This window comes from Tachyglossus aculeatus, chromosome 16, assembly GCF_015852505.1.
Source record: "Tachyglossus aculeatus isolate mTacAcu1 chromosome 16, mTacAcu1.pri, whole genome shotgun sequence".
NCBI lineage: Eukaryota > Metazoa > Chordata > Mammalia > Monotremata > Tachyglossidae > Tachyglossus > Tachyglossus aculeatus.
The window spans coordinates 47,830,768-47,853,699 of record NC_052081.1 but is presented as its reverse complement, the minus strand read 5'-3'; the positions used below and the strand labels follow the sequence as shown (position 1 = coordinate 47,853,699).

The 22,932-nt window shown below is 52.0% G+C and overlaps 1 long non-coding RNA gene across 1 annotated transcript; it reads right to left on the bottom strand.

Moving 5' to 3' along the window:
- Positions 1–18,070: 18,070 nt before the first annotated feature.
- LOC119937967 lies at positions 18,071–20,391 on the bottom strand. Its single transcript, XR_005454306.1, has 3 exons — positions 20,319–20,391; positions 18,929–18,955; positions 18,071–18,271 (listed from the first exon to the last, which is right to left on the bottom strand). It is a non-coding gene; the product is annotated as an uncharacterized LOC119937967 (long non-coding RNA).
- Between the last annotated feature and the right edge of the window lie 2,541 nt (positions 20,392–22,932).

The window sequence follows — 22,932 nt, the reverse complement described above, 5'->3', positions numbered from 1 at the left end:
GTCACTTCACTTCACTGGGCTTCAATTACCTTGCCTGTAAAATGAGGATTAAGAGGGTGAACTCCATGTGGGATGGGGGCTGTGTCCAAACTGAATGACTTGTATCTACCCCAGTGCTTAGAACAGTGCTTAGCACAGAGTAAGTGCTTAACAAGTACCATGGGATGGGGACCGTGTCCAGCCTGATTTACTTGGATCCAGCCCAGCGCTTAGGACAGTGCCTGGCACATAGTAAGTGCTTACCACATACCACAATTATTATTATTATTATTATTATTAATAAGAGGCAAGAGGGCTGTCAGTTGGGGCCACCTCTCCCCGATGGCTCCCTCAGAACCCCGACAAATCCTTGGAAGTCCCACATTGGAGGTGCCCGACTGTAGCCTGGCAACTTCGGAATTCGTCCTGATGGCCTGGGGCATTGTTCTGACCTTGGACACACACTGGGGCGACCTACCTTCTTGGCTGTAGTGACTGCTGTTGCAGACGCAGTGTGGCTCAGGGACGAGGCTCAGGTACTCGTCCGACTTACATATGAGAGGACTGCCGTGGATCACCTCTGGGTGATCCGTAAGGATCACCGGCCCGGTTGGGCTGGTGGCCCTGGGAGATGCTGGAGAGGAAGCTTCCGGAGTTGGGCCCGGAGATGGGCTTGATGGCAAGAGGGCGCCCGGCTCAGAGGCCTCCTCTGTTGTGGTCATCCAAATGGTGCCGATCTGTGCAGTTGGGGTTGGGGTCGTAGAGAGGGCGGGCAGTGCGGGGGCAGTTCCTCTCTGTGTCATGGGGAGGGGGGTTGCAGGGAGAGGGGGGAGCAAAGGGTATGTGGCCAACTCAGCTGTCTCGGGCTCAGCTCTGGTGGTCCTGGGGTCTGCCGGAGGGCCTGTGGGTGGGGCCGTGGTGGTCCCCAACTGCCCCTCCGACGTGGTGGTCCACGCGGGGGTGGTCTGCGTCGTATCTGTCCCGGCTGGGGTCTGGGTGGTCTCCAGGTCTGGGGTCTCTGGCAGTGCTGGCCAGAGGAAAGCAGGGGCAGTTGGTGGGCAGGCTGCCTTCCCCATTCCCTCTCTCCCTCCCTCTGCCCCCACTGAGTCAGGCCAGAGCCAAGGCCTGCTCTGCCCACCCACAGAGAATCCAGAGGGCAAGTGATGGGTGGATGAGCTCACTGATCCTCAGACCACCGCCACCCCCTCACCTCGGTTGGTTGGCCGGGGCAGAGTCGGATGGCTGTCACCGGACTCTGGGGATTGGGGATTCCAGCTTCACCTCTTGGGCTTGGCGTTACCTCCCCTCCTCCTGTCCCTGCACCCTCCTCCCCAGCCGGGGGAGGGAGAGAATGAGTGGGACTGGCCTCACCCCCACCCCTGAGTCCCTCATCTTCCTCCTCTCTGCTCCCTGCCCACAGCCCCACGGGGTCAGGAGAGTTTGACTCGAGCTGGGGCAACCGGCTGACAGGCAGGTTGGCAGGCAAGCAGACAGAAAAAGTGGAGAAGCAGACTGACAGGGACAGACTGGCAGACAGATAGAGAAGCAGACAGACAGGCAAAGAATCAATCAATCAATCGTATTTATTGAGCGCTTACTGTGTGCAGAGCACTGTACTAAGCGCTTGGGAAGTACAAGTTGGCAACATATAGAGACGGTCCCTACCCAACAGTGGGCTCACAGTCTAGAAGGGGGAGACAGAGAACAAAACAAAATACATTAACAAAATAAAATAAATAGAATAGATATGTACAAGTAAAATAAATAAATAAATAAATAGAGTAATAAATACAAACAAACATATATACATATATACAGGGGCTGTGGGGAAGGGAAGGAGGTTTTAGGTGGGGGGGATTGAGAGGGAGAGGAGGGGGAGAGGAAGGAGGGGGCTCAGTCTGGGAAGACCTCCTGGAGGAGGTGAGCTCTCAGTAGGGCCTTGAAGAGAGGAAGAGAGCTAGCTTGGCAGATGTGGGGAGGGAGGGCATTCCAGGCCAGGGGTCAACGGCGGGACAGGCGAGAACAAGGCACGGTGAGGATATTAGCCGCAGAGGAGCGGAAGGCACGAGCTGGGCTGGAGAAGGAGAGAAGGCAGGTGAGGTGTGGGGGGGCAGGGCGAGGGGATGGACAGCCTTGAAGCCGAGGGTGAGGAGTTTCTGCCTGATGCATAGGTTGATTGGTAGCCACTGGAGATTATTGAGAAGGAGAGTAACACGCCCAGAGCGTTTCTGGACAAAGACAATCCGGGCAGCGGTGTGAAGTATGGATTGAAGTGGGGAGAGATGAGAGGATGGGAAATCGGAGAGGAGGCTGATACAGTAGTCCAGACAGGATAGGATGAGAGCTTGAACGAGCAGGGCATTGGTTTGTATGGAGAGGAAAGAGCAGATCTTGGCAATTTTGTGGAGCTGAGACCAGCAGGTTTTGGTGACGGCTTGGATGTGAGGGGTGAACGAGAGAGCGGAGTCGAGAATGACACCAAGGTAGCAGGCTTGTGGGACGGGAAGGATGCTAGTGCCGTCAACAGTGATGGGAAAGTCAGGGAGAGGGCAGGGTTTGGGAGGGAAGATAAAGAGTTCAGTCTTGGACATGTTGAGTTTTAGGTGGTGGGCAGACATCCAGATGGAGATGTCCTGAAGGCAGGAGGAGATGCAAGCCTGGAGGGAGGGGGAGAGAGCAGGGGCAGAGATGTAGATTTGGGTGTCATCAGCGTAGAGATGATAGTTGAAGCCGTGGGAGCGAATGAGGTCACCAAGGGAGTGAGTGTAGATCGAGAACAGAAGGGGACCAAGAACTGAACCTTGAGGAACCCCCACAGTAAGGGGATGGGAGGGGGAGGAGGAGCCTGCAAAAGAGACTGAGAAAGAACTAGGCAGACATCGGACAAGAGGAAGAGGTCAGCTCGCCCCATAATGTACTGGTGTCACCCTCACTCAGCTGCTCACGGCTCCACCATTCCAGTGCCTGGGACCCCCGTGTACCTCTACTCCCACCCCAAGAAAGGGCCAGACAAGAGCCCCCCTTCTCCTGGCCAGCACTGAGCTTCTCACTGGAGGAACCAGATGGCCTCAGGGGCAGGCCTAGGACCCTTACCTGAGCCACCCACAGGCTCCGAGGCCCTGACAAGTGGTAGCAGTAGCAACAGCAGCGGCAGCAGAGGCAACAGAGCCCACGGAATCCCCTGGACCCCCGTCATGGTTGAGCCGGGCAGGTCCCCTAAGACCCAGCACGTCAGACACTGGAGCGGCGGGGCTGTGGCCACAGCTCGGGATCCACTGGCCAGCGGATGCAGCTGAGATCTCCCGGTGGCACCGCCTCACCTGGCCGGCCCTGCCCACAGCCGCTGGGCCGCCCATCCCGGGAGGAGAGGGGGGCAGGGATGACCCGTAGTCCCCCAGAGGCCATGCGGGGGCCTGGAGCCCCTCCCACTTGATAGGTAGCCCGTGCCAGGAACGGCAAAGAGTCCCTGGAGACCCCCCTGCCACCCGCCCCCTACCTGAATCCCCATGGACCCCAACTGAGGCTGCACCTGTTTGTCCAGGAGATACCTCCCAGCTCCCCAGTCAGCGACGGAGAGGCTACAATGGACAAGACAGGAAAATATTGTCCAAATATAAGGGATGGAAGAGCCTGAATATAATAATGATAATAGTAATGTTATTTATTAAGCGCTTACTATGTGCAAAGCACTGTTCTGAGCACTGGGGAGTTACAAGGTGATCAAGTTGTCCCGCAGGGGGCTCACAGTCTTAATCCCCATTCTACAGATGAGGTAACTGAGGCACAGAGAATTTAAGTGACTTGCCCCAAGTCACACAGCTGACAATTGGCGGAGCCTGGATTTGAACTCATGACTTCTGACTCCAAAGCCCATGCCCTTTCAACTGAGCCACGCTGCTTCTCAATAAGCTTCTCCCTTCTCATCTAGAAAATGCAGAGTTCGCTCACATAACCCGGAAACTAAGTGTTGGAAGAATCTTGTTTTGTGGATTAATTACTCTTCCTCCAACCCCCACCTCCACACCTCTGCATCACCTACGTATTTGTGGACTCACAGCCCCACTAGCACTTCTGAACATATTAACTTACACCCCCTCCTACCTAATCACCAAATTTTATACTTAGTCACTTCTTCCTCTACTCCGGGAATTATTTCCTTGTCTGCCCATGCCAGTAGATGGTGAGCTCCACGAAGACAGGGATTATGCCTACTGATTCTCCAGAGAGCATAGTAAAGTACTTCGCACATGGCCGGAGGTGCCATCAATGCTATTGAGTCACTGATTGACATTTTTGACTCAAAATTCAAATTCTAAATTCCTCAATTCCACTCCTAGAAGGCCGACAGCTTTCAATCGATCAGTCGATCGATGTTATTTATTGAGCACTTAACCTGGGCAGTAGGAAGAAGGAGTAGGGGAAAGGAGGGCTTAGATGAGGAGGGCCTTTTTAAGGAGATACGATTTTGGTAGGGGGTTGAAGTCGGAGAGAGTGGTGGTCTGTCAGAGTTGAAGAGGGAAGGAGTTTCAGCTTGGGTGGAGGATGTGGGCAGAGGGTTAGTGGCAATAACGAAACCAAGGTACAGTGAATAGGTTGGTGTAGTCTTGTCTTACGCCGTCGAGTCATCTCCGACCCATATCGACGCCGTGGACATATCTCTCCCAGAATGCCCCAACCCCACCTGCAGTCGTTCCGGTAGTGTATCCATAGAGTTTTCTTGGTAAAAATCGGGAGGTGTAATGGTAAATGGTAAATACTAAAACACCTCCTTCCATGCAGTAAACTTGAATCTCTGCCCTCGACTCTCTACCTTGCTGCTGCTGCCCAGCACGGGTGAGTTTTGACTTGTAGAGCTCCACTTTTCCACTTGCAAACCACTGCCCGAGCTAGGAACGGACTGGGTATGCCCCTGCTGACTCTCCCTGCCATGGCCAAAACTGGTAGAGTACTGGAAACTCTCCAGGTGTGATTCTGAGAAGGGGACGCTGCATCTAAGCCACTCTAAAATTGGCATCAAAAATAAAAGCTCCACACAGCAGCAGTCAGGCTCGAGGACTTTATTGGACGTGGAGCCGAGTCACCGGCACCAGGTGGATTTCGGGGTGACCGGGAGGCCAGGATAGGGCTGTGGGGAATTGACTTAGCAAACCTGGTGGCCCTGAGGCTGGTGTTTTCTGTTCTGAACCCAGGAGACTCGCACACACCTGCCCCCGTTCCCCCCCACCAAGTCTTCCACGTTTCACTCTGACTTCTAAAGGGGAGAAATGGATGGGCGTAGCTAACCCCTCTTGGAAGAAAGGCATTTATCTCTGGTTGACCACAAATGCTCCCATGAGGATGAGCAATACCCAGGATGACCAGGAACCTTGATCAGGAAGAAAAGAGAGCAACGTAAGAACTCAGCAAGCTGGGGACTGGATCAGATGAGCTGTCTGAGACGACTCCCAGGTCTGGGCTTCTAAGTCAATCAATCAATCAATCGATCGTATTTATTGAGCGCTTACTGTGTGCAGAGCACTGTACTAAGTGCTTGGGAAGTGCAAGTTGGCAACAAATAGAGATGGTCCCTACCCAATAGTGGGCTCACAGTCTAGAAGGGGGAGACAGAGAACAAAACCAAAAATATTAACAAAATAAAATAAATAGAATAGATATGTACAAGTAAAATAAATAGAGTAATAAATATGTCCTTCGTGTGCAAGTGGGGGAAGGGACAGAGAGGGGGAACGGGGTCAGGGGAGGCAGTGTAGAGGAAGCCCCTCACATAAGCCCTGTACAGAAATGGTGGCAAATGGGAGTAGGGGGCTGCGGCCAGTCAGGGCAGGGCTTTGCTAATGAGCTGCACAAGAGATGGGAAAGGATTATCATTCCAGTTGTCGTCTGAGAGAGTTCAAATGATTTGGCCAAGGTCACACGGCCTTCTGCATTCCACCCATCCCCCTGCCCAAACCGGTTTTGCCCTCCCCAATACCATGAGTCCTTGCGGAAACAGACCTGTTGGGATTCCTTTATTCCTGGGTTCTGAAATGACAAGAATCAACAATTCAGTTTGGATTGAATCCATTACGTGCTGGGTATCATACAACACAAAGGTAACATTTTGGTTCCGGCCCTTGAGGACCTGGCATCAAATTGCACAAGGCAGAGAAACGGGAGATTTTTATTAGCAGAACAATTAACGGAGGCCAACTCGGTGGAATACGCTTTGGAGACAGTGAACCTCTAACTCTGTCTCCCCTCATCAGACAGGGCTTCCTGGAGGAGGTGGCCTGGCTTGGCAGCAAAGTGCTGAGAAGGAGGGAGGTTGTTTCCCTGGTCTTGGGCCCGGGTGGAATGGCTTGAAGGGGTCAAATGGACATTTTCTGTTCGGGGTTCTGACAGTATTTGGAAAAGGGTTCACGGAGGGAGGAAAGGCTATCGCTAAAAGGTCCAGTAACTCCTCTTGACTGTAAGCTTGTTGTGGTCAGGGACCATGTCTACAAACTCCATTATATTGTACTCTCCCAAGAGCTTAGTACAGTGCAGCCCAGCCTGCACCCTCCGCTCCTCCGCCGCTAATCTCCTCACCGTACCTCGTTCTCGCCTGTCCCGCCATCGACCCCCGGCCCACGTCCTCCCCCGGGCCTGGAATGCCCTCCCTCTGCCCATCCGCCAAGGTAGCTCTCTTCCTCCCTTCAAGGCCCTGCTGAGAGCTCACCTCCTCCAGGAGGCCTTCCCACACTGAGCCCCTTCCTTCCTCTCCCCCTTGTCTCCCTCTCCATCCCCCCCATCTTACCTCCTTCCCTTCCCCACAACACCTGTATATATGTATATATATATATATTTGTACATATTTATTACTCTATTTATTTATTTATTTATTTATTTATTTTACTTGTGCATATCTATCCTATTTATTTTATTTTGTTAGTATGTTTGGTTTTGTTCTCTGTCTCCCCCTTTTAGACTGTGAGCCCACTGTTGGGTAGGGACTGTCTCTATATGTTGCCAATTTGTACTTCCCAAGCGCTTAGTACAGTGCTCTGCACATAGTAAGTGCTCAATAAATACGATTGATTGATTGATTGATTGCTCTGCACATAGCAAGCGCTCAGTTAATATGATTGATTGATTACCTTGTACCCTAAACGGTCCATACACCATCTCCTGGTCAGCTATGTCTCCGCTGCTTCTGACAGGGCTGTGAGACCTGCTGCAGGTCTGTGGGAAATTCGGAGACAGAACGGACTGGTTACTTCTCCTGTCCGGCCCCAGGCTCTGCATCAGCTGTCCGGGCATCCCGACCCAGTGTAGGAGACTGGGGCCAGCGGAACGGCCTGAAAGAGGTACACACTCTTCAGCATGGCCTAGTTGATAAAGAAACAGCGTGGCTCTGTGGAAACAGCCCGGGCTTTGGAGTCAGAGGTCATGGGTTCAAATGCTGGCTCCGCCAATTGTCAGCTGTGTAACTTTGGGCAAGTCACTTCACTTCTCTGTGCCTCAGTTATCTCACCCGTCAAATGGGGATTAAGACTGTGTGCCCCCCGTGGGACAACCTGATCACCTTGTAACCTCCCCGGCGCTTAGGACAGTGCTTTGCACATAGTAAGTGCTTAATAAATACCATTATTATTATTATTATTATTATTATTATTATTATAGAGCATGGGCCTGGGAGTCAGAAGGTCGTGGGTTCTAATCCTGACCCTGCCACTTGGCTGCTGTATGACCTCGGGCAAGTCACTTCATTTCTCTGTGCCTCAGTACCCTCATCTGTAAAATGGGATTGAGATTGGGAGCCCCAGGTGGGACGGGGACTGTGTCCAAACCAATCTGCCTGTATTCACCCCAGCGTTTAAGCACAATTTAAGCGCTTAAATACCACAATTATTATTATTATTAGTGTTATTAGTGTTTTCATGGCTCATGGCTCGGTCATCAGATGCTCTTCTGGCAAGGGGGATTGGGGTCAGATTTGGGGAACTAATCAAGGTATTAGTTTTTCCCTTTCCCCAGGATATTAGAGGCAGTGTGGCCTAGTGGCTAGAGCCCAGGGACGTGGGTTCTCCTCCTGGAGAACCTCTGGAGAACTTCCTCTCCTCAGAGGATATGGGTTCTCCTCCTGGCTCTGCCAGTTGCTTGCTGTGTGACCTTGGGCAAGTCACTTTGCTTCTCTGGGCCTTAGGTCCCTCACCTGCAAAATGGGGATTCAGTACCTGTTCTCCCTCCTATTTAGATTGTGAGCCCAATTATCTACCCCAGCACTTTGTAATAATAATTGGTTAAATGTTTACTATGTGTCAAACACTATTTATTCACGGTATTTGTGAAGCACTTACTATGTGCCAGGCACTGTTCTGAGCGCTGGGGTAGATGAGTTCTGTTCTGCTGTTTGTCTCCCTCTTCTAGACTGTGAGCCCATTGTTGGGTAGGGACTGTCTCTATATGTTGCCAAATTGTACTTTCTAGGTGTTAGTACAGTGCTCTGCACACAGTAAGCACTCAATAAATACTATTGAATGAACAGTAAGCGCTCAATAATACGATTGAATGAATGAATGAATGAATGAATGAATGATCATGCTGAGAAGCAGTGTGGCTTAAATGGAAAGAGCCCGGGCTTGAGAGTCAGAGGTCGTGGGTTCTAATCCTGGCTCCGCCACTCAGCTGTGTGACTTTAGGCAAGCCACTTAACTTCTCTGTGCCTCAGTTACCTCATCTGTAAAATGGGAATTAAGACTGTGAGCCCCACGTGGGACAACCTGATCACCTTGTATCCCCCAGCGCTTAGAACAGTGCTTTGCACATAGTAAGCGCTTAACAAATGCCATCATTATTGTTATTATTATCAGCTGTGTGACTATGAGCAAGTCACTTCACTTCCCTGTGCCTCAGTTACCTTATCTGTAAACTGGGGTTTAAGACTTTGAGTCCCATGTGGGACAACCTGATTACCGTGTATCTACCCCAGTGCTCAGAACAGTGCTTGGCACGTAGTAAGTGCTTAGCAAATACCATTACTATTATTATTATAAAAGGTAATCAGGTTGGACACAGTCCATGTCCCACATAGTGCTCACAGTCATAATCCCATTTTACAGATGAGGTAATTGAGGCACGGATAAATTTAGCGCCTTGCCTAAGGTCACCCAGCAGACAAGTGGCGGAGCTAGGACTAGAGCCCAGGTCCTTTGGACTCCCGGGCCCTTAACAAAAACTGTTATTATTATTATTATTATTATTATGCCCTGGCTCTCGGAGTGTGCACAGTAGGAACAGAAGTGGAGGTATGGCCGGAAGTGAGGGCAAGACTGCTCACTCGCTCTGCCCCTTGCAGACTCCAAGCTGGTCGGGGAAGGGCAAGAGAGCAGCGGCGGGGGCTCTGTGGCATAATTTAAAGCCTAGCCGATCGCCTCGAGTCCTGCCCCTGGAAGGTTTGGCCCCGCTAGGCATGTGGCCCACCCAACCTCAGCGCCCACCGCTCACCTTCAAGCAGGGCTGGTCCTGGAGCTTTTCACACAGCCTTACTTTGCTGTACAGGTACATGACATCGCTGGGGCGAAAGTGGAACATCCGGAAGGCAAACTTCACCTCCAGGGTGTCCCCATTGGAAATGAACTTCGTGTCTTCCCTGGGGTCAACCAGGCAGCTGCGAGAGGAGACAATGGCCCAGAGGGGTGCGAGTCCGGGCTGGGAGCGACCGGTCCTGCGGGGCCCGGAAAAGCTCAGGGACCACCCGGGATCTGCGCCATCTGCTTGGAGGCCCGAAGGAGCGGGGTTGGTGTGTCTGCCCGGCACCTCTAGACTATAAGCTCATTGTGGGCAAGGAATGTGTCCGTAATATTGTTATGCTGACCTTTCCCAAGCACTTAGTACGGTCCTCTGCACACAGTAAGAGCTCAACAAATACAAATGACGACTGACCAGTGGTCCTCAGCGAGAGGTCCAGGGCCTGGAGAAGGGCACCCAGGACCCTTCAGAGATGATGAGCCCCTCGGGGGACATGGTCTGTGTCTGATTCCCAACTGTGTACTCTTTCCCAGCGCTTAGTACAGAGCTCTGCATGCATTGAGTTTTTCTATTTATTCTGATGACCTGACACCTGTCCACACGTTTTGTTTTGTTGTCTGTCTCCCCCTTCTAGACTGTGAGCCCGTTGTTGGGTAGGGACCGTCATTACATGTTGCCAACTTGTACTTTCCAAGCGCTTAGTACAGTGCTCTGCACACAGTAAGTGCTCAATAAATACGATTGAATGAATGAATGAATGAATTGAGTGCTTAATAAAGACTATTACTCGTGCTACCATCCTGCTTTTCCAACCTGACCCCCTCCGCTTCAGCCCCGCATGGGGGCTACAGACTTACCCGTCCTTCACAAAGTCAAAGGTGTGACTGTTGGCAGGGTCTCCGTAGGGAACGTCACTAGCCTTAATGGATTCGGCCAGCAGGACGTACCCCTCCAGGTTCATATTGGGAGTCTGGATCTGGAGGCACAGTTGGGAGTTGAGGGTGACGCTGGCCTCCTTGAGGGGTTCCAGACACTGGGAGTCGGCATAGATGTTCATGTTAATCAGGGTGTGGCCTAATCCAACGATGTGGACAGCGGGTTGGCTGTCGCTGGAGAAGGGCAGGGACAGAAGTGGAAAAACAGGCCCTTTCTGGTGGGATGGGAGTGAGGCCACGCTCCCCTGTGTCATTGGGAGGCCACCCAGACCCCAGATGTCACCCCCTCTCCCACGCCCCCCCGCCAAAAAGCTCTGCCTAGACAGAGGGACTAGCGTCTGGGAAAGAGAGGGAAGCGGGATGGCCCAGTGGATACGGCACGTGTCTGGGAGTCGGAAGAACCTGGATTCTAATCCCGACTCCACCGCTTGTCTGCTCTGGGACCTTGAGCAAGTCACTTCACTTCTCTGTGCCTCAGTGACCTCTTCAGAAGAGTGGGGATTGAGACTGTGAGCCCCATGTGGGACAGGGACTGTAGCCAACCTGATTAGCTTGTGTCTACCCCAGCATTTAGAACAGTGCTTGACACAAAATTAGCGTTTAACAAATGCCATTATCATTACTATTAGAAAGAGTGAGTGAGAGCCAGTGAGGTTAGAGAAAGACACAGAGAGAAAGAGATGGGCCAAGACAAAGGGAGCATGGCAGAGAGAGAAACAAGGAGGGGGCAGAGAGAGCAGGGAAAAGAGAGAGGGATGGGGTCAGGGGAAATGCAATCAATTACACACACATGCAACTACACAAGAGTAGCTTACCCTTGAGGTAACGAGGCCCGGAGAAGTGAAGTGACTTGCCTAAGGTCACACAGCACACATGCTGCAGAGCCAGGATGAGAACCTAGGACCTTCTGTCTCCCAGGCCCGTGCTCTATCCAGAACGGCCAACGGACGGCTCTGGTTTTTCTCCCTACTTTCTTCCATCTGCCAGCCAACGGCTCTCCCCCTCCTCCAGACGGCTCGCCCACCTCCTCCCAGAGGCCTTACCGCATCTGTAATTTATTTATATTAATTTCTGTCCCCCTCTCTAGACTGTAAACTCCTTGCGGGCAGGGAATGTGTCTACCAACTCCGCTATATTGCACTCTCCCAAGCACGTAGTACAGAACTCTGCACATAGTAAGCACTCGAAAAATACGGCTGATAGATTGATTAATTGGTTGGGTCCATTCCACACCCATCCTAGCCCTTGTGTCATCTTGATTTAGGCTACTTAACACTCTGCACCGATCTGTTAATCCCATTGAACTCTCCCACTGTCAGCCGTTCCAGGGTTACTCCGACTCTCGCTCCCACCCCGTGCGCATCATTTCCCCCTGTCCTTCTCTTTCATCCGATTGTAAGGTCTTGGAGGGCAGGGACCATCAGACCAGCAGACGCCTACAAGAAGCAGCATGACCTGCTGGATAAAGTCACATCTGGAAGTCAGGAGGACCTGGGTTCTAGTCTCGGCTCTGCCGCTTTTCTGCTGTGTGACCTTGGGTAAGTCACTTCGCTTCTCTGTACCTGTTACCTCATCTGTAAAATGGGGGTGAAGACTCTGAGCCCTACATGGGACAGGGAATGCGTCCAACTTGATTACCTTGTATCTACCCCAGCGCTTAGAACACAACCTGATTACCTTGTATCTACTCTGGTGCTTAGAACAGTGCCTGGCACATAGCAAGCACTTAACAAATACCATAAAAAAGCCTTCCTCCTCCATAAAGGGAGGTTGCCTGAGCATAGTGGAAAGGGAACGGGACTGGAAACTCCTTACGGTAGGGAACATCGTACTGTACTCTCCCAAGCACTTAGGCCAGGGCTCTGCACACAGTAAGTGCTCAATAAATACTACTGATTGATTGACTGGTACTACAGTTCAGGAGAAATGGATTCCAGTCCCAGATCCACCCCTTGCTTGCTTGCTTACTGCTTTGCCGTGAGGCCTAGTACAGTTCTGGGCACACAGTGTGAACTCAAAACCGTGGCTGGTAAAGAAGAGAAGGACCTGTTGGGTAGGGACTGTCTCTATATGTTGCCAATTTGTACTTCCCAAGCGCTTAGTACAGTGCTCTGCACATAGTAAGCGCTCAATAAATACGATTGATGATGATGATGACGAGAGCCACCGGAGGAGAATTCAGTTCTAGAAGGGAGAGTCGGGGTGTTGGACGGCCTGACTGGGTCACTGAAGGAGAAGGGGGAGTCTGAGGTGTGGGATGGTCCCTCGGTAGTCATAATTTTTCCAGAACCTGGGGCCGCTGCTGGAGATGAGGTCCTGGGCGGGCTCAGGTAGGCAATGCTGAGAGGAGGAGGAAGAAGAGGAAGAGGAGGAGGAGGAGGAAGAGGAGGAGGAGGAGGAAAGGGAGGCAAAACTCACCGTAAGGGGAGGAGCGCTCTGGGTTTTATTTCATTCGTATCCATGACCAGTGGGTAGGCGCAGGTGAAGTTCAAGTTGCCACTGAGCAGGTTGGCAGTGGAGCCAGAGGAAGCCGGGGGCAGATGGATGGGCACAGAGTGCAGCATGTGGGTGCCATTACTCTGCAACAGGCAGACACTTTCAGCCCTGTACCACCCCAGTAGCCGATCCTGCCTGCCTAGGATCCCCCCCGGCACCTGATCACCCCACTAGTGTGTGCCAGGTGGAGTCTCCCCACGGTACAGGCCAATTGGATCCTCTCACCCAGCTTCCTCCACAGCCCAAGCCAAGTGGACTCTCCCACCCACCTTGGCCCCACACCTCCAACTGGAGGGACTCTCCCATCAACTTCCTGTTACCCCAGTTGGCCCACACTCACCCAGGACTCCAGTCCACATTTGTTCTTTTCCTTCCCCAGGTCAAAGATGAGGGTTCTTGTCTCATAAACTATCTCTCTGAGCCCAGGGCAGCCTGGGAAGAGCGGGATACTCAGGTTGGAGTTAAACGTCTCTAAGAAGCATTGGCTTAGGCGAACCTCAATGCCCGTGTCCAGGCAGAAGAGTCCATTCACTGGATCCAATATACCTAAAGACGAGTTTGGCAGAGCCGCATGAGTTCATTCATTCATTCAATCGTATTTATTCAGTGCTTACTGTGTGCAGAGCACTGTACTAAGCGCTTGGAAGTACAAGTTGGCTTGGAATTGTTCATCCCTTGGCCTCCTGCTTGCTCCACCAGCATCCTGGGAAGCTGTTGGCGAATTTGCTTGTGATCTACTCTGACCCCCGGGATCTTTTCCTAAACCAGCCCATGACCAGAGGACAAAAAAGCCTCCAGTTTCCTGGAGGGCCGGGAGAAGCAGGGAGAAGCAGTTGTGACTTCGGGTTTCTTGCCTTGGTGGCTCCCCTGGGATCCTGATGATCCTCAGAGGTTCTTCTCTGGAAGACCCCGACTCCGTACCCCCTTCCCCACCTCTGACACTGATCCTATAGCCTAGATAACACGGAATTGTCCCTGGAAGCCGGAAGCTATCCGTCTTCTAGACTGTAAGCTTGTTGTGGGCAGGGAATGTGTCTGCTATATTGTTAATAATAATAATAGTATTTATTAAGCACTTTTTATGTGCTAGGCACTGTACTAAGCACTGAGGTAGATACTAGCAAATTGGGTTGGACACAGTCCCTGTCCCATCCGGGGCTCACAGTCTCTCTCCCCATTTTACAGATGAGGTAACTGAGGCCTAGAGAAGTGAAGTGACTTGCCCAAGGTCACACAGCAGACAAGTGGAGGAACTGGGATTAGAACCCATGACCTTGTGATTCCCAGGCCCATGCTCTATCCCCTACGCCATGCTGCTGTTCTTGTTCTATTGTACTCTCCGAAGCGCCTAGTCCATTGCTCTGCACACAGTAAACTCTCAGTACATATGATTGACTGACTGACTCTCTGACTGATGTAGACCGGGCTGACCTACCTGCTCGGGTATAGTGGCTGTGGTTGCAGACACAGTGTGGCACGGGCGTGAGGCTCAGATACTCATCAGTGTGGCATCTGGGGGTGGTGGGAAGAATTTGGGGGCTCAGCTCCCGGCGGGTCCTGGGACGGGCTGGGGTCGTCGCTCTGAGAGATGCCGGAGGTTGGCTTAATGCTCGGAGGGCGCCCGACTCGGACGTTTCTACAGATGGTGTGATCAAAGCTGTGTCCGTCTGCACCACGGGAGAGTGGGGTGGGGGGCCCGGGGCCGTCTCGGCTGCCTCAGTCTCAGTTCTGGTGGTCGCGAGGGGTGGAGGAGGGGCTGCAGGAGGGACTGCGGTGGTCCCCATCTGTCCTTCAGGTGCACAGGAGGATTGCATCGTGCCTGAACCGGCGGGGATCTGAGTGGTCTCCGGGGCCGGGCTCTCCAGAAGTGCTGGTCAGAGGAAACCAGAGTCTGTTGCCCTTTCCATTCCCCCATCTCTTCCTCCCTCCCTCCCTCTGGCTTTCCTGATCCAGATCAGAGCCAATGACCATCCCGCCCACCCACAGAGCCTCCGGAGGGCAAGAGATGGATGCTTCAGCTGGCCACCACCCAGACCACCGCCACCCCCTCACCTCAGGAGGTTCTGGACAGTTGGTAAGGGCAGCACTGGACAACTGTCTGTCTCCAGACCTTGAGGATCAGGGGATCCCAGCCTCACCCTGGTCTCCAGTTACCTCCCCTCCCCCCAGCCCCACACCCCACTCCTCCTGAGCCCCTCAACCCTCTCCTCCTCTCTGTTCCCTGCCCACAGGCCCCATGATAACGATGATGATGGCATTTGTTAAGAGCTTACTATGTGCAAAGCACTGTTCTAAGCGCTGGGGAGGATACAAGGTGATCAAGTTGTCCCACGTGGGGCTCACAGTTTCAATCCCCATTTTCCAGATGAGGTAACTGAGGCATAGAGAAGTTAAGTGACTTGCCCAAAGTCACACAGCTGACAATTGGCAGATCAGAGAACTCATGACCTCTGGCTCCCAAGCCCGGGCTCTTTCCAGTGAGCCATGCTGCTTCTCTTATTGAGCGCTGTGTGCAGAGTGTTGTACTAAGCGCTTGGGAGAGCATAACAAAGCAGAGTTATTGGACACATTCCCTGCCCACAACGAGCTCACACTGAATCACCCCAAGTCCTGCTATGACCCCCTGACTGAATGAACGGTGACTCAGGAGACCAAGACAAGTGATAGCAGCAGCTTGGACCTCCATGGAGACCAGCCAGCTCCTTGCCCTCTTAGACACCTAGAAAGCAGAAATCTTGAAATATCACCCTCCTGTACTGCACCTTCTCACATCCCCTTCCCCCAGCCACGGCAGAGTCACAGAGTTAAGACGGGTGCATGCTGCGGAAACACCACAGGTAACAGAAGACCAGTTCAGATTATTGCAGAAAGGCTAACACTGCCTTGCTTAGCCCCCCATGAGACAGACAGACACCAGAGGGAGAAGTAGGCAAGCAGACCGACAGGGACAGACGGGCTCACCCCGTTTTTTACTTATCCCCAGTCAGCTGCTCATGGCTCCTTCATTCCAGTGCCCATGACCCCTAGGGGCCCTCATTCCCTCCCTCCTGCTACGGAGAAGGGCCCCCTTTTCCCCGGCCAGTGCCAGGCGGCCTTTTGAGGAAGCCAAATGGACCCAAGGGCGGATTAGGGACACTCACCTGTGCCATCTGGGGTCCCTGAGACCGCTTTGAACAAGAGTAGCAGTGACAATGGAGCCCACGGGATACCCTGCACCCTGGTCATGGCCAAGCCGGGCGAGTCCTCTCAGATCCGGCACGACGGACACGGGAGCGGAAGGGCTGTGTCCACTGCACGGGAACCAGCAGTTGGCAGACAGAGCTGAGCTCTCCAGGTGGCACCGACTCGCCCGCCTGGCCCTGCCCACGGCCAGCAGGCCGCCCATCCCGGGGGACGGGGTAGGTGGAGACGGCCTCTTCTAGCAGATAAACCTCCCCCTCACCCCCACCCCCACCATCCTCCCACCTAATTACACACTTCCAGGGAGAGGATGCACAGCTGGTCTCAGAGACTTTGCGGTGCCTTACACTCCTCCACAACAAACAGGATGTACTTCAGGTTATCGGTTCATTTCTGTTTTCCCCGAGGTTTTCTGTTCCCATCCACCACCTCTACACTTCTCCCCCGCCTACACTTTTCTGTACTCACTTCTGAACATGCATGGCCCAGTGGTAGAGCACAGGTCTGGGAATCAGTAGGTCATGGGTTCTAATCCCAGCTCTGCCGTTTGTCTGCTGTGTGATCTGGGGCAAGTCACTTCATTTCTCTGTGCCTCACTGACCTTATCTGTAAAATGGGGATTTAGACTGTGAGCTCTTTGTGGGACAAATACTGTGTCCAATGCAATTATTGAACCCAGTGCTTAGAAGAGTGCCTGGCACATAGTAAGTGCTTAACAAATACCATTATTATTATTATTATTATTATTATTATTATTATTAAAGGAGCAGCATGGCATAGTGGATAGAACATGTGTGCGGGAATCAGAAGGTCATGAGTTCTAACCCCAGCTCCTCCATTTGTCTGCTGTGTGACCTTGGGCAAGTCACTTCACTTCTCTGTGCTTCAGTTACCGCCTCTGTAAAATGGGGATTTGAACTCTGAGCCCCACGAGGGACAGGGACAGTGTCCAACTTGAGTAACTTGTATCTACCCCAGCTTGTAGTACAGTGTCTGGCACATAGTAAGCGCTTAACAAACACCATTTTAAAAAAAGTGTGGGGAGACCATTCCCTAATTCTTTCATTGCTGTCCTAACCAAATGGTGTGACAGTGTGTCTAGCAAAACTAGGTGTGATTCCCATTTCTCGGGAAGCCTCCCTTTGCCACGCCATTAGGAGAGCTTGATATGCTGTCTGCCCCTTCCAGAACACCTGGTGGCCTGCCCCTTCCTCCACAAGAAGCCAGACTTGAATAATAATAATAATAATCGTGGTAGTTGCTAAGCTCTTACCATTTGCCAGGCACTGAACTAGACGCTGGGGTGGGTACAAGCAAATCTAGTTAAACGCAGTCCCTGTCCCACGTAGGATTCAGTCTTAATCCCCATGTCACAGATGAGAGAACTGAGGGCCAGAGAAGTCAAGTGACTTGCCCAAGATCCCATAGCAGACAGTCGTGGAATCATGGTTACAATTCAGATCCTTCTAACTTCCAGGCCCGGGCTCTATCCACTAGGCCACACTAAAGAGTGGTGCCCAGGGGAGTAGTGGGAGGAGTGTCCAGGGCTATACTAAGGGCTGGGATCGACTGTGGTGACTCTGGGAATGTGGGAAGAGGTGGTTCAGAAGCTGGGCCATCCTAGCCCAGGAACAGCAGCTGGAGCAACAGCAAGCCTTGGGAACAGCTTCCGGATTTCCAAGGCAGAGGCCCAGGTGGCGAGGCCTGGGTGGGAGGGGCAGAGGGCAGAAGCCCCTACCAAGATGGCGATCCTAGCATTAACAACAAAACACCCACACAACAGCAGTCAGACACGAAGACTTTATTGGATGTAGTGCTGAGTTCAGCGCTTAGAACAGTGCTTGGCACATAGTAAGTGCTTAACAAATACCATCATCGTTATTATTATTGTTGTTACCGGCGCCAGGCGGATTTGGGGGTGACCGAGAGGCCAGGCCAGGGCTGTGGGGAATTGCCTTAGTAAAACCGTTGGCCCCGAGGCTAGTGTTTTCTGCTCCGAACCCAGGGGATTCACACACACCTGCCCCCACCCTGGAGCTCTCCCCCACCAAGTCTTCCATGCTATCGGGGATTCACACTGGCTTCCAGGCAAGAAAAGGATGGGCGTGGTCTACCCCTCTTGGGGAAAGGCATTTATCTCGGGTGCACCATGAATGTTCCCATGAGGATGAACACCCACGATGGCAAAGAATCTAGATTGGGGAAAAATAAAAGCAGTGTAACCAACTTGGAGGTGTGGGGTTGGACTGGATGACTTCCTTGAAGTCATTCTTAAAATTGGACTTTAAGCAGTGAGTGGGCTTCTCTGTGGACAGAGAGTAGGTATAGGGAGAGGCTGAGATGTCTGGGAGAGATGAGAAGAGGCCATGGAGGCAGAGTTAGGCAAAACCCCTTATGTGCACCCCATATTTACTATTCTACTTATTTTATTTTGTTAATATGTTTTGTTTTGTTTTGTTGTCTGTCTCCCCCTTCCAGACTGTGAGCCCGTTGTTGGGTAGGGACCGTCTCCATATGTTGCCAACTTGTACTTCCCAAGCGCTTAGTACAGTGCTCTGCACACAGTAAGCGCTCAATAAATATGATTGAATAAATGAATGAATGAGAGATGGGAGCGGAGGGGGCTTTAGCCAACTGGAGCAGGCTGCTAACAACTCTGGAGCGATAGACACGGTGAAGGATCATCATTCCAATTTCCAGGGAAAGGTGGCCCAGAGAGGTCAAGTAACTTGTCCAGGATCAGCAGCTAGAACGCCAGGATCTCCTGCATCCCACTCACTGCCTTTACTTCTCCCGACCCAAAAGTACTGGTTGAAACATCACGTCCAGATTCATAAATCTATACAGACCTGCTGGGCTTCCTTTATTCCTGGTGTCTGAAATGACAAGAATTTGTGATTGAGTCCATAGGGGCTGGATGGTATAGAGGATTCCCAGGCAGCAGGGTTCCTGCCCTTGAGAAGCTTCCATTCTAATGAGCGCCTAGGTGTTCCAGCACTGTGTAATCTTTTTTTAAAAAGTGATATTTGTAGAGTGCTTCCTATGTGCCAGGCGCTGCACTAAGCGCTGGGATGGATACAAGCGAATCAGGTTGGACACAGTCCCTGTCCCACGCGGGGCTCACAGTTTCACTGAGGCACAGAGAAATGAAGTAACTTGACCAAGGTCAAACAGCCAATTAGTGCTGGAGCTGGGATTAGAACCCAGGTCCTTCTGACTTCCAAGCCAGTGCTCTATCCACTGGGTCATGCTGCTTCTCGAGTGCTAAGTTGGGAGGAAAAACGGAAGTGGCGGTTGGAGGGATACAGGGGGGAGAGGTGAAGTGAGTTAGGGAAGGCTTCCTGGAGGAGGTGTGATTTCAGAAGGACTTTGGAGCTGGGGAGAGCTGGGGCCCATCAGATGGGCAAGGGGAGGGAGTTCCAAGCAGAAGGGAGGCTGGGAGGAAGATGCTGAGAAGCAGTGTGGCTCAGTGGAAAGAGCCCGGGCTTCGGAGTCAGAGGTCACGGGTTCAAATTCCGGCTCCACCACTTGTCAGCTGTGTGACTTCGGGCAAGTCACTTCACTTCTCTGGGCCTCAGTTACCTCATCTGTAAAATGGGGATTAAGGTTGTGAGCCCCACGTGGGGCAACTTGATCACCTTGTATCCCCCTCCAGCGCTAAGGACAGTGCTCTGCACATAGTAAGCGCTTAACAAATGCCATTATTATTATTAGTATTCTCTGGGCCTCAGTTCCCTCATCTGTAAAATGGGGATGAAGACGGTGAGCCCCTCGTGGGACAACCTCATCACCTTGTAACCTCCCCAGTGCTTAGAACAGTGCTTTGCACATAGTAAGCGCTTACTAAATGCTATCATTATTATTATTATTATGTTGGCATCAGACCAGGTGAGGACAAGATACAGACAGGAGGCTGTCTGAAAAAGCATCAATGAAATTGAGTCTCTCGGCAATCAGATACCATTGATGGATTGATTCCAACAACGGAGGCAATCCCTAAATGTAATCTACGTTGGGTAGGATCCACTAATCAGAGAGGGCTTCCTGGAGGAGGTGGGAGGAAGGGGAAGAGGCAGATGGTTCCCCTGCCCTTGGCCAAGGCGGAGCCGCCTGCAGGTGCCGAACAGCTGCAGCTTGTCTGGGTTTTGGACTACGCTAGGAAATCATTCAAAGAGGAAGGAAGCGCCCAATAAATACCACTGACTGATGGACTGATTGAGGAAGGTGGGGCACAGTTACCTTGGACCCACAACGGTCCACAGCTCAGAGGGACGGTCTGCATCCTCCTGACAGCGGCTCCGGACCTGCTGCAGTCCTGGGAGAGATCCAGAGACAGAGTCAGCCGGCTCCTTCTCCAACCTGTCCCCAGGCCCCGGGGCCGAGCTCTGAGAGGGAAACGAAGGCCGGTCCCACCCCTGCCTCTTTCCCTGCGGCTTCCAGGGCCCCGAAGTAGCCTTTTGGCTCCACGAAGTTGACATTCTCGTGGGGGGGTAGGAAAGCAGGGGTCCCAGCCTTTATGACATAACTAAAGGTAAAAGCCCAGGCTTGGGAGTCGGAGGTCATGGGTTCCAATCCCAGCTCTGCCACTTGTCAGCTGTGTGACTTTGAGCAAGTCACTTCATTTCTCTGGGCCTCAGTTACCTCATCTATACAATGGGGATTAAGACTGTGAGCCCCAAGTGGCACAACCTTGATTACCTTGTATTTCCCCCCCACCCCCCAGTGCTTAGAACAGTGCTTGGCACATAGTAAGTGTTTAACAAATACGAACATTATTATTATTACTACTTGGAGCTCTGGCCCAGAAAGTTCCCTCCCCAGAAGCCCCTTTCTAGGGGCTTATATTGGGGGTACTTAGAGGAGCAGCATGGCTCAGTGGAAAGAGCCCGGGATTGGGAGTCAGAGGTCATGAGTTCTAATCCCGGCTCCGCCACTTGTCAGCTGTGTGACTTTGGGCAAGTCACTTCACTTCTCTGGGCCTCAGTGACCTCATCTGCAAAATGGGGATAAAGACTGTGAGCCCCACGTGGGACAACTTGATCATCTTGTAGCTATCCCGGCACTTAGAACAGTGCTTGGCACACAGTAAGCACTTAATAAATACTATTACTATTATTCATTCATTCAATCGTATTTATTGAACACTGTGTGCAGAGCACTGTACTAAGCTCTTGGGAAGTCCAAGTTGGCAACATATAGAGACGGTCCCTACCCAACAGCGGGCTCACAGTCTAGACGGGGGAGACAGACAACAAAACAAAACATATTAACAAAATAAAATAAATAGAATAAATATGTACAAATAAAATAAATAGAGTAATAAATACATACAAACATATATACATGTATGCATATATATTAAGCACTTACTGTGTGCCATGCACTGTACTAAGCACAGGGGTAGATGACAAGATAATCAGGATGGATCGAGTCCCTGTACCACATGGGGCTCAGAGTCTAAGTAGGAAGGAATAGGATTGAATCCCCGTTTTACAGATGAGGAAACTGAGGCACAGAGAACCTAATCTACTTGCCCGAGATCGCGGAACAGACAAGTGGCATGGTCGGGATTCGAACCCAGGTCCTCTGACTCCCGGGCCCTTGTCCTTTCCAACAGGCCACGCTGCTTCTCCCGAACGATCGCTCTGCTCACCCTCAAACAGAAACGGTTATTGCGGCTGTCACACAGCCTCACTCTGCTGTGCAGGTACAGGAAGTCGTTGGAGCGGAAACGGACCATCCGGAAGCCTATCTTCACCTCCAGGGAGTTCCCGTTGGAAATGGATATTATGTCAATCCCGCCTTGGTTCTGGCAGCTGCAGGAGGAGACAATGGCCCTGAGGGGTGTCTGCCCCGGGAAGGGGCTGACCAGTCCGGCGAACCCTGGAAATGCTCAGGGCGGCCCCCCGGGGGTCTGTACTGACAAGTGGGAGGCCTGAGGGGGGTGAGGCTGGCATATCTACCCCCTGCCAAGGCAGGGGAGTCTCGCTATCAGGGCACCTTTGGCCACTCAGGTGGAGCCGGGCTCAACAATCCGGATCCGGCCATCGGTTTAGGGCACTCGGGCCTGGGGACCGCTTCTACGTCAGCCTTGGGCCAAGGGCAGAGGGAGACAGTGCTGACCCATGGGGACTGTCTCACTGACAAAGATTCTCCTCATTCTCCTCCCACCAGTCACTAAATGGTATTTGCTGAGCACTTACTGTGTGCAGAGCACTATAGACTATAGACTGTGAGCCCACTGTTGGGTAGGGACTGTCTCTATATGTTGCCAACTTGTACTTCCCAAGAGTTTAGTACAGTGCTCTGCACACAGTAAGCACTCAATAAATACGATTGATGATGATGATTAAGGCTTGGGAGGGTATAGTATAACAGAGTTGGTTGACTTCTATCTCTCTGGCTGCTCTTTCTTAGACTCTTTGGTCAGCTCCTCCACTCCCTCCCACCCCCTCAGCGTGGGAAAGTCAAGGTCCTACTTGTCTCATGCTTTCAATCTTCCCTGGGGCTCCACCCCCATTTTCCAGATCTCATTCCCTACAGGAGGCTTTCCCCGATTAATTTTTCTCCTTCTTTGTTCACAATTCTCCCCATTACCACAGCAAAACTTTTGCTCTGTTTCCCTTGCTGCTCTATTGAGGTACACTATAGCTTAGCCAACATGGCCTAGTGAAGAGAACCCAGGCCTGGGAATCAGAGGACCTGAGTTCCACCACTTATCTGCTGTGTGACCTTGGGCAAGTCACTTCACTTCTCTGTGCCTCAGTTACCTCATCTGTGTAATGGGGATAAACTCCTCCTCCCTCCAACTTAGACTATAAGCCCGTTGTGGAACAGGGACTGTGTGCAACCT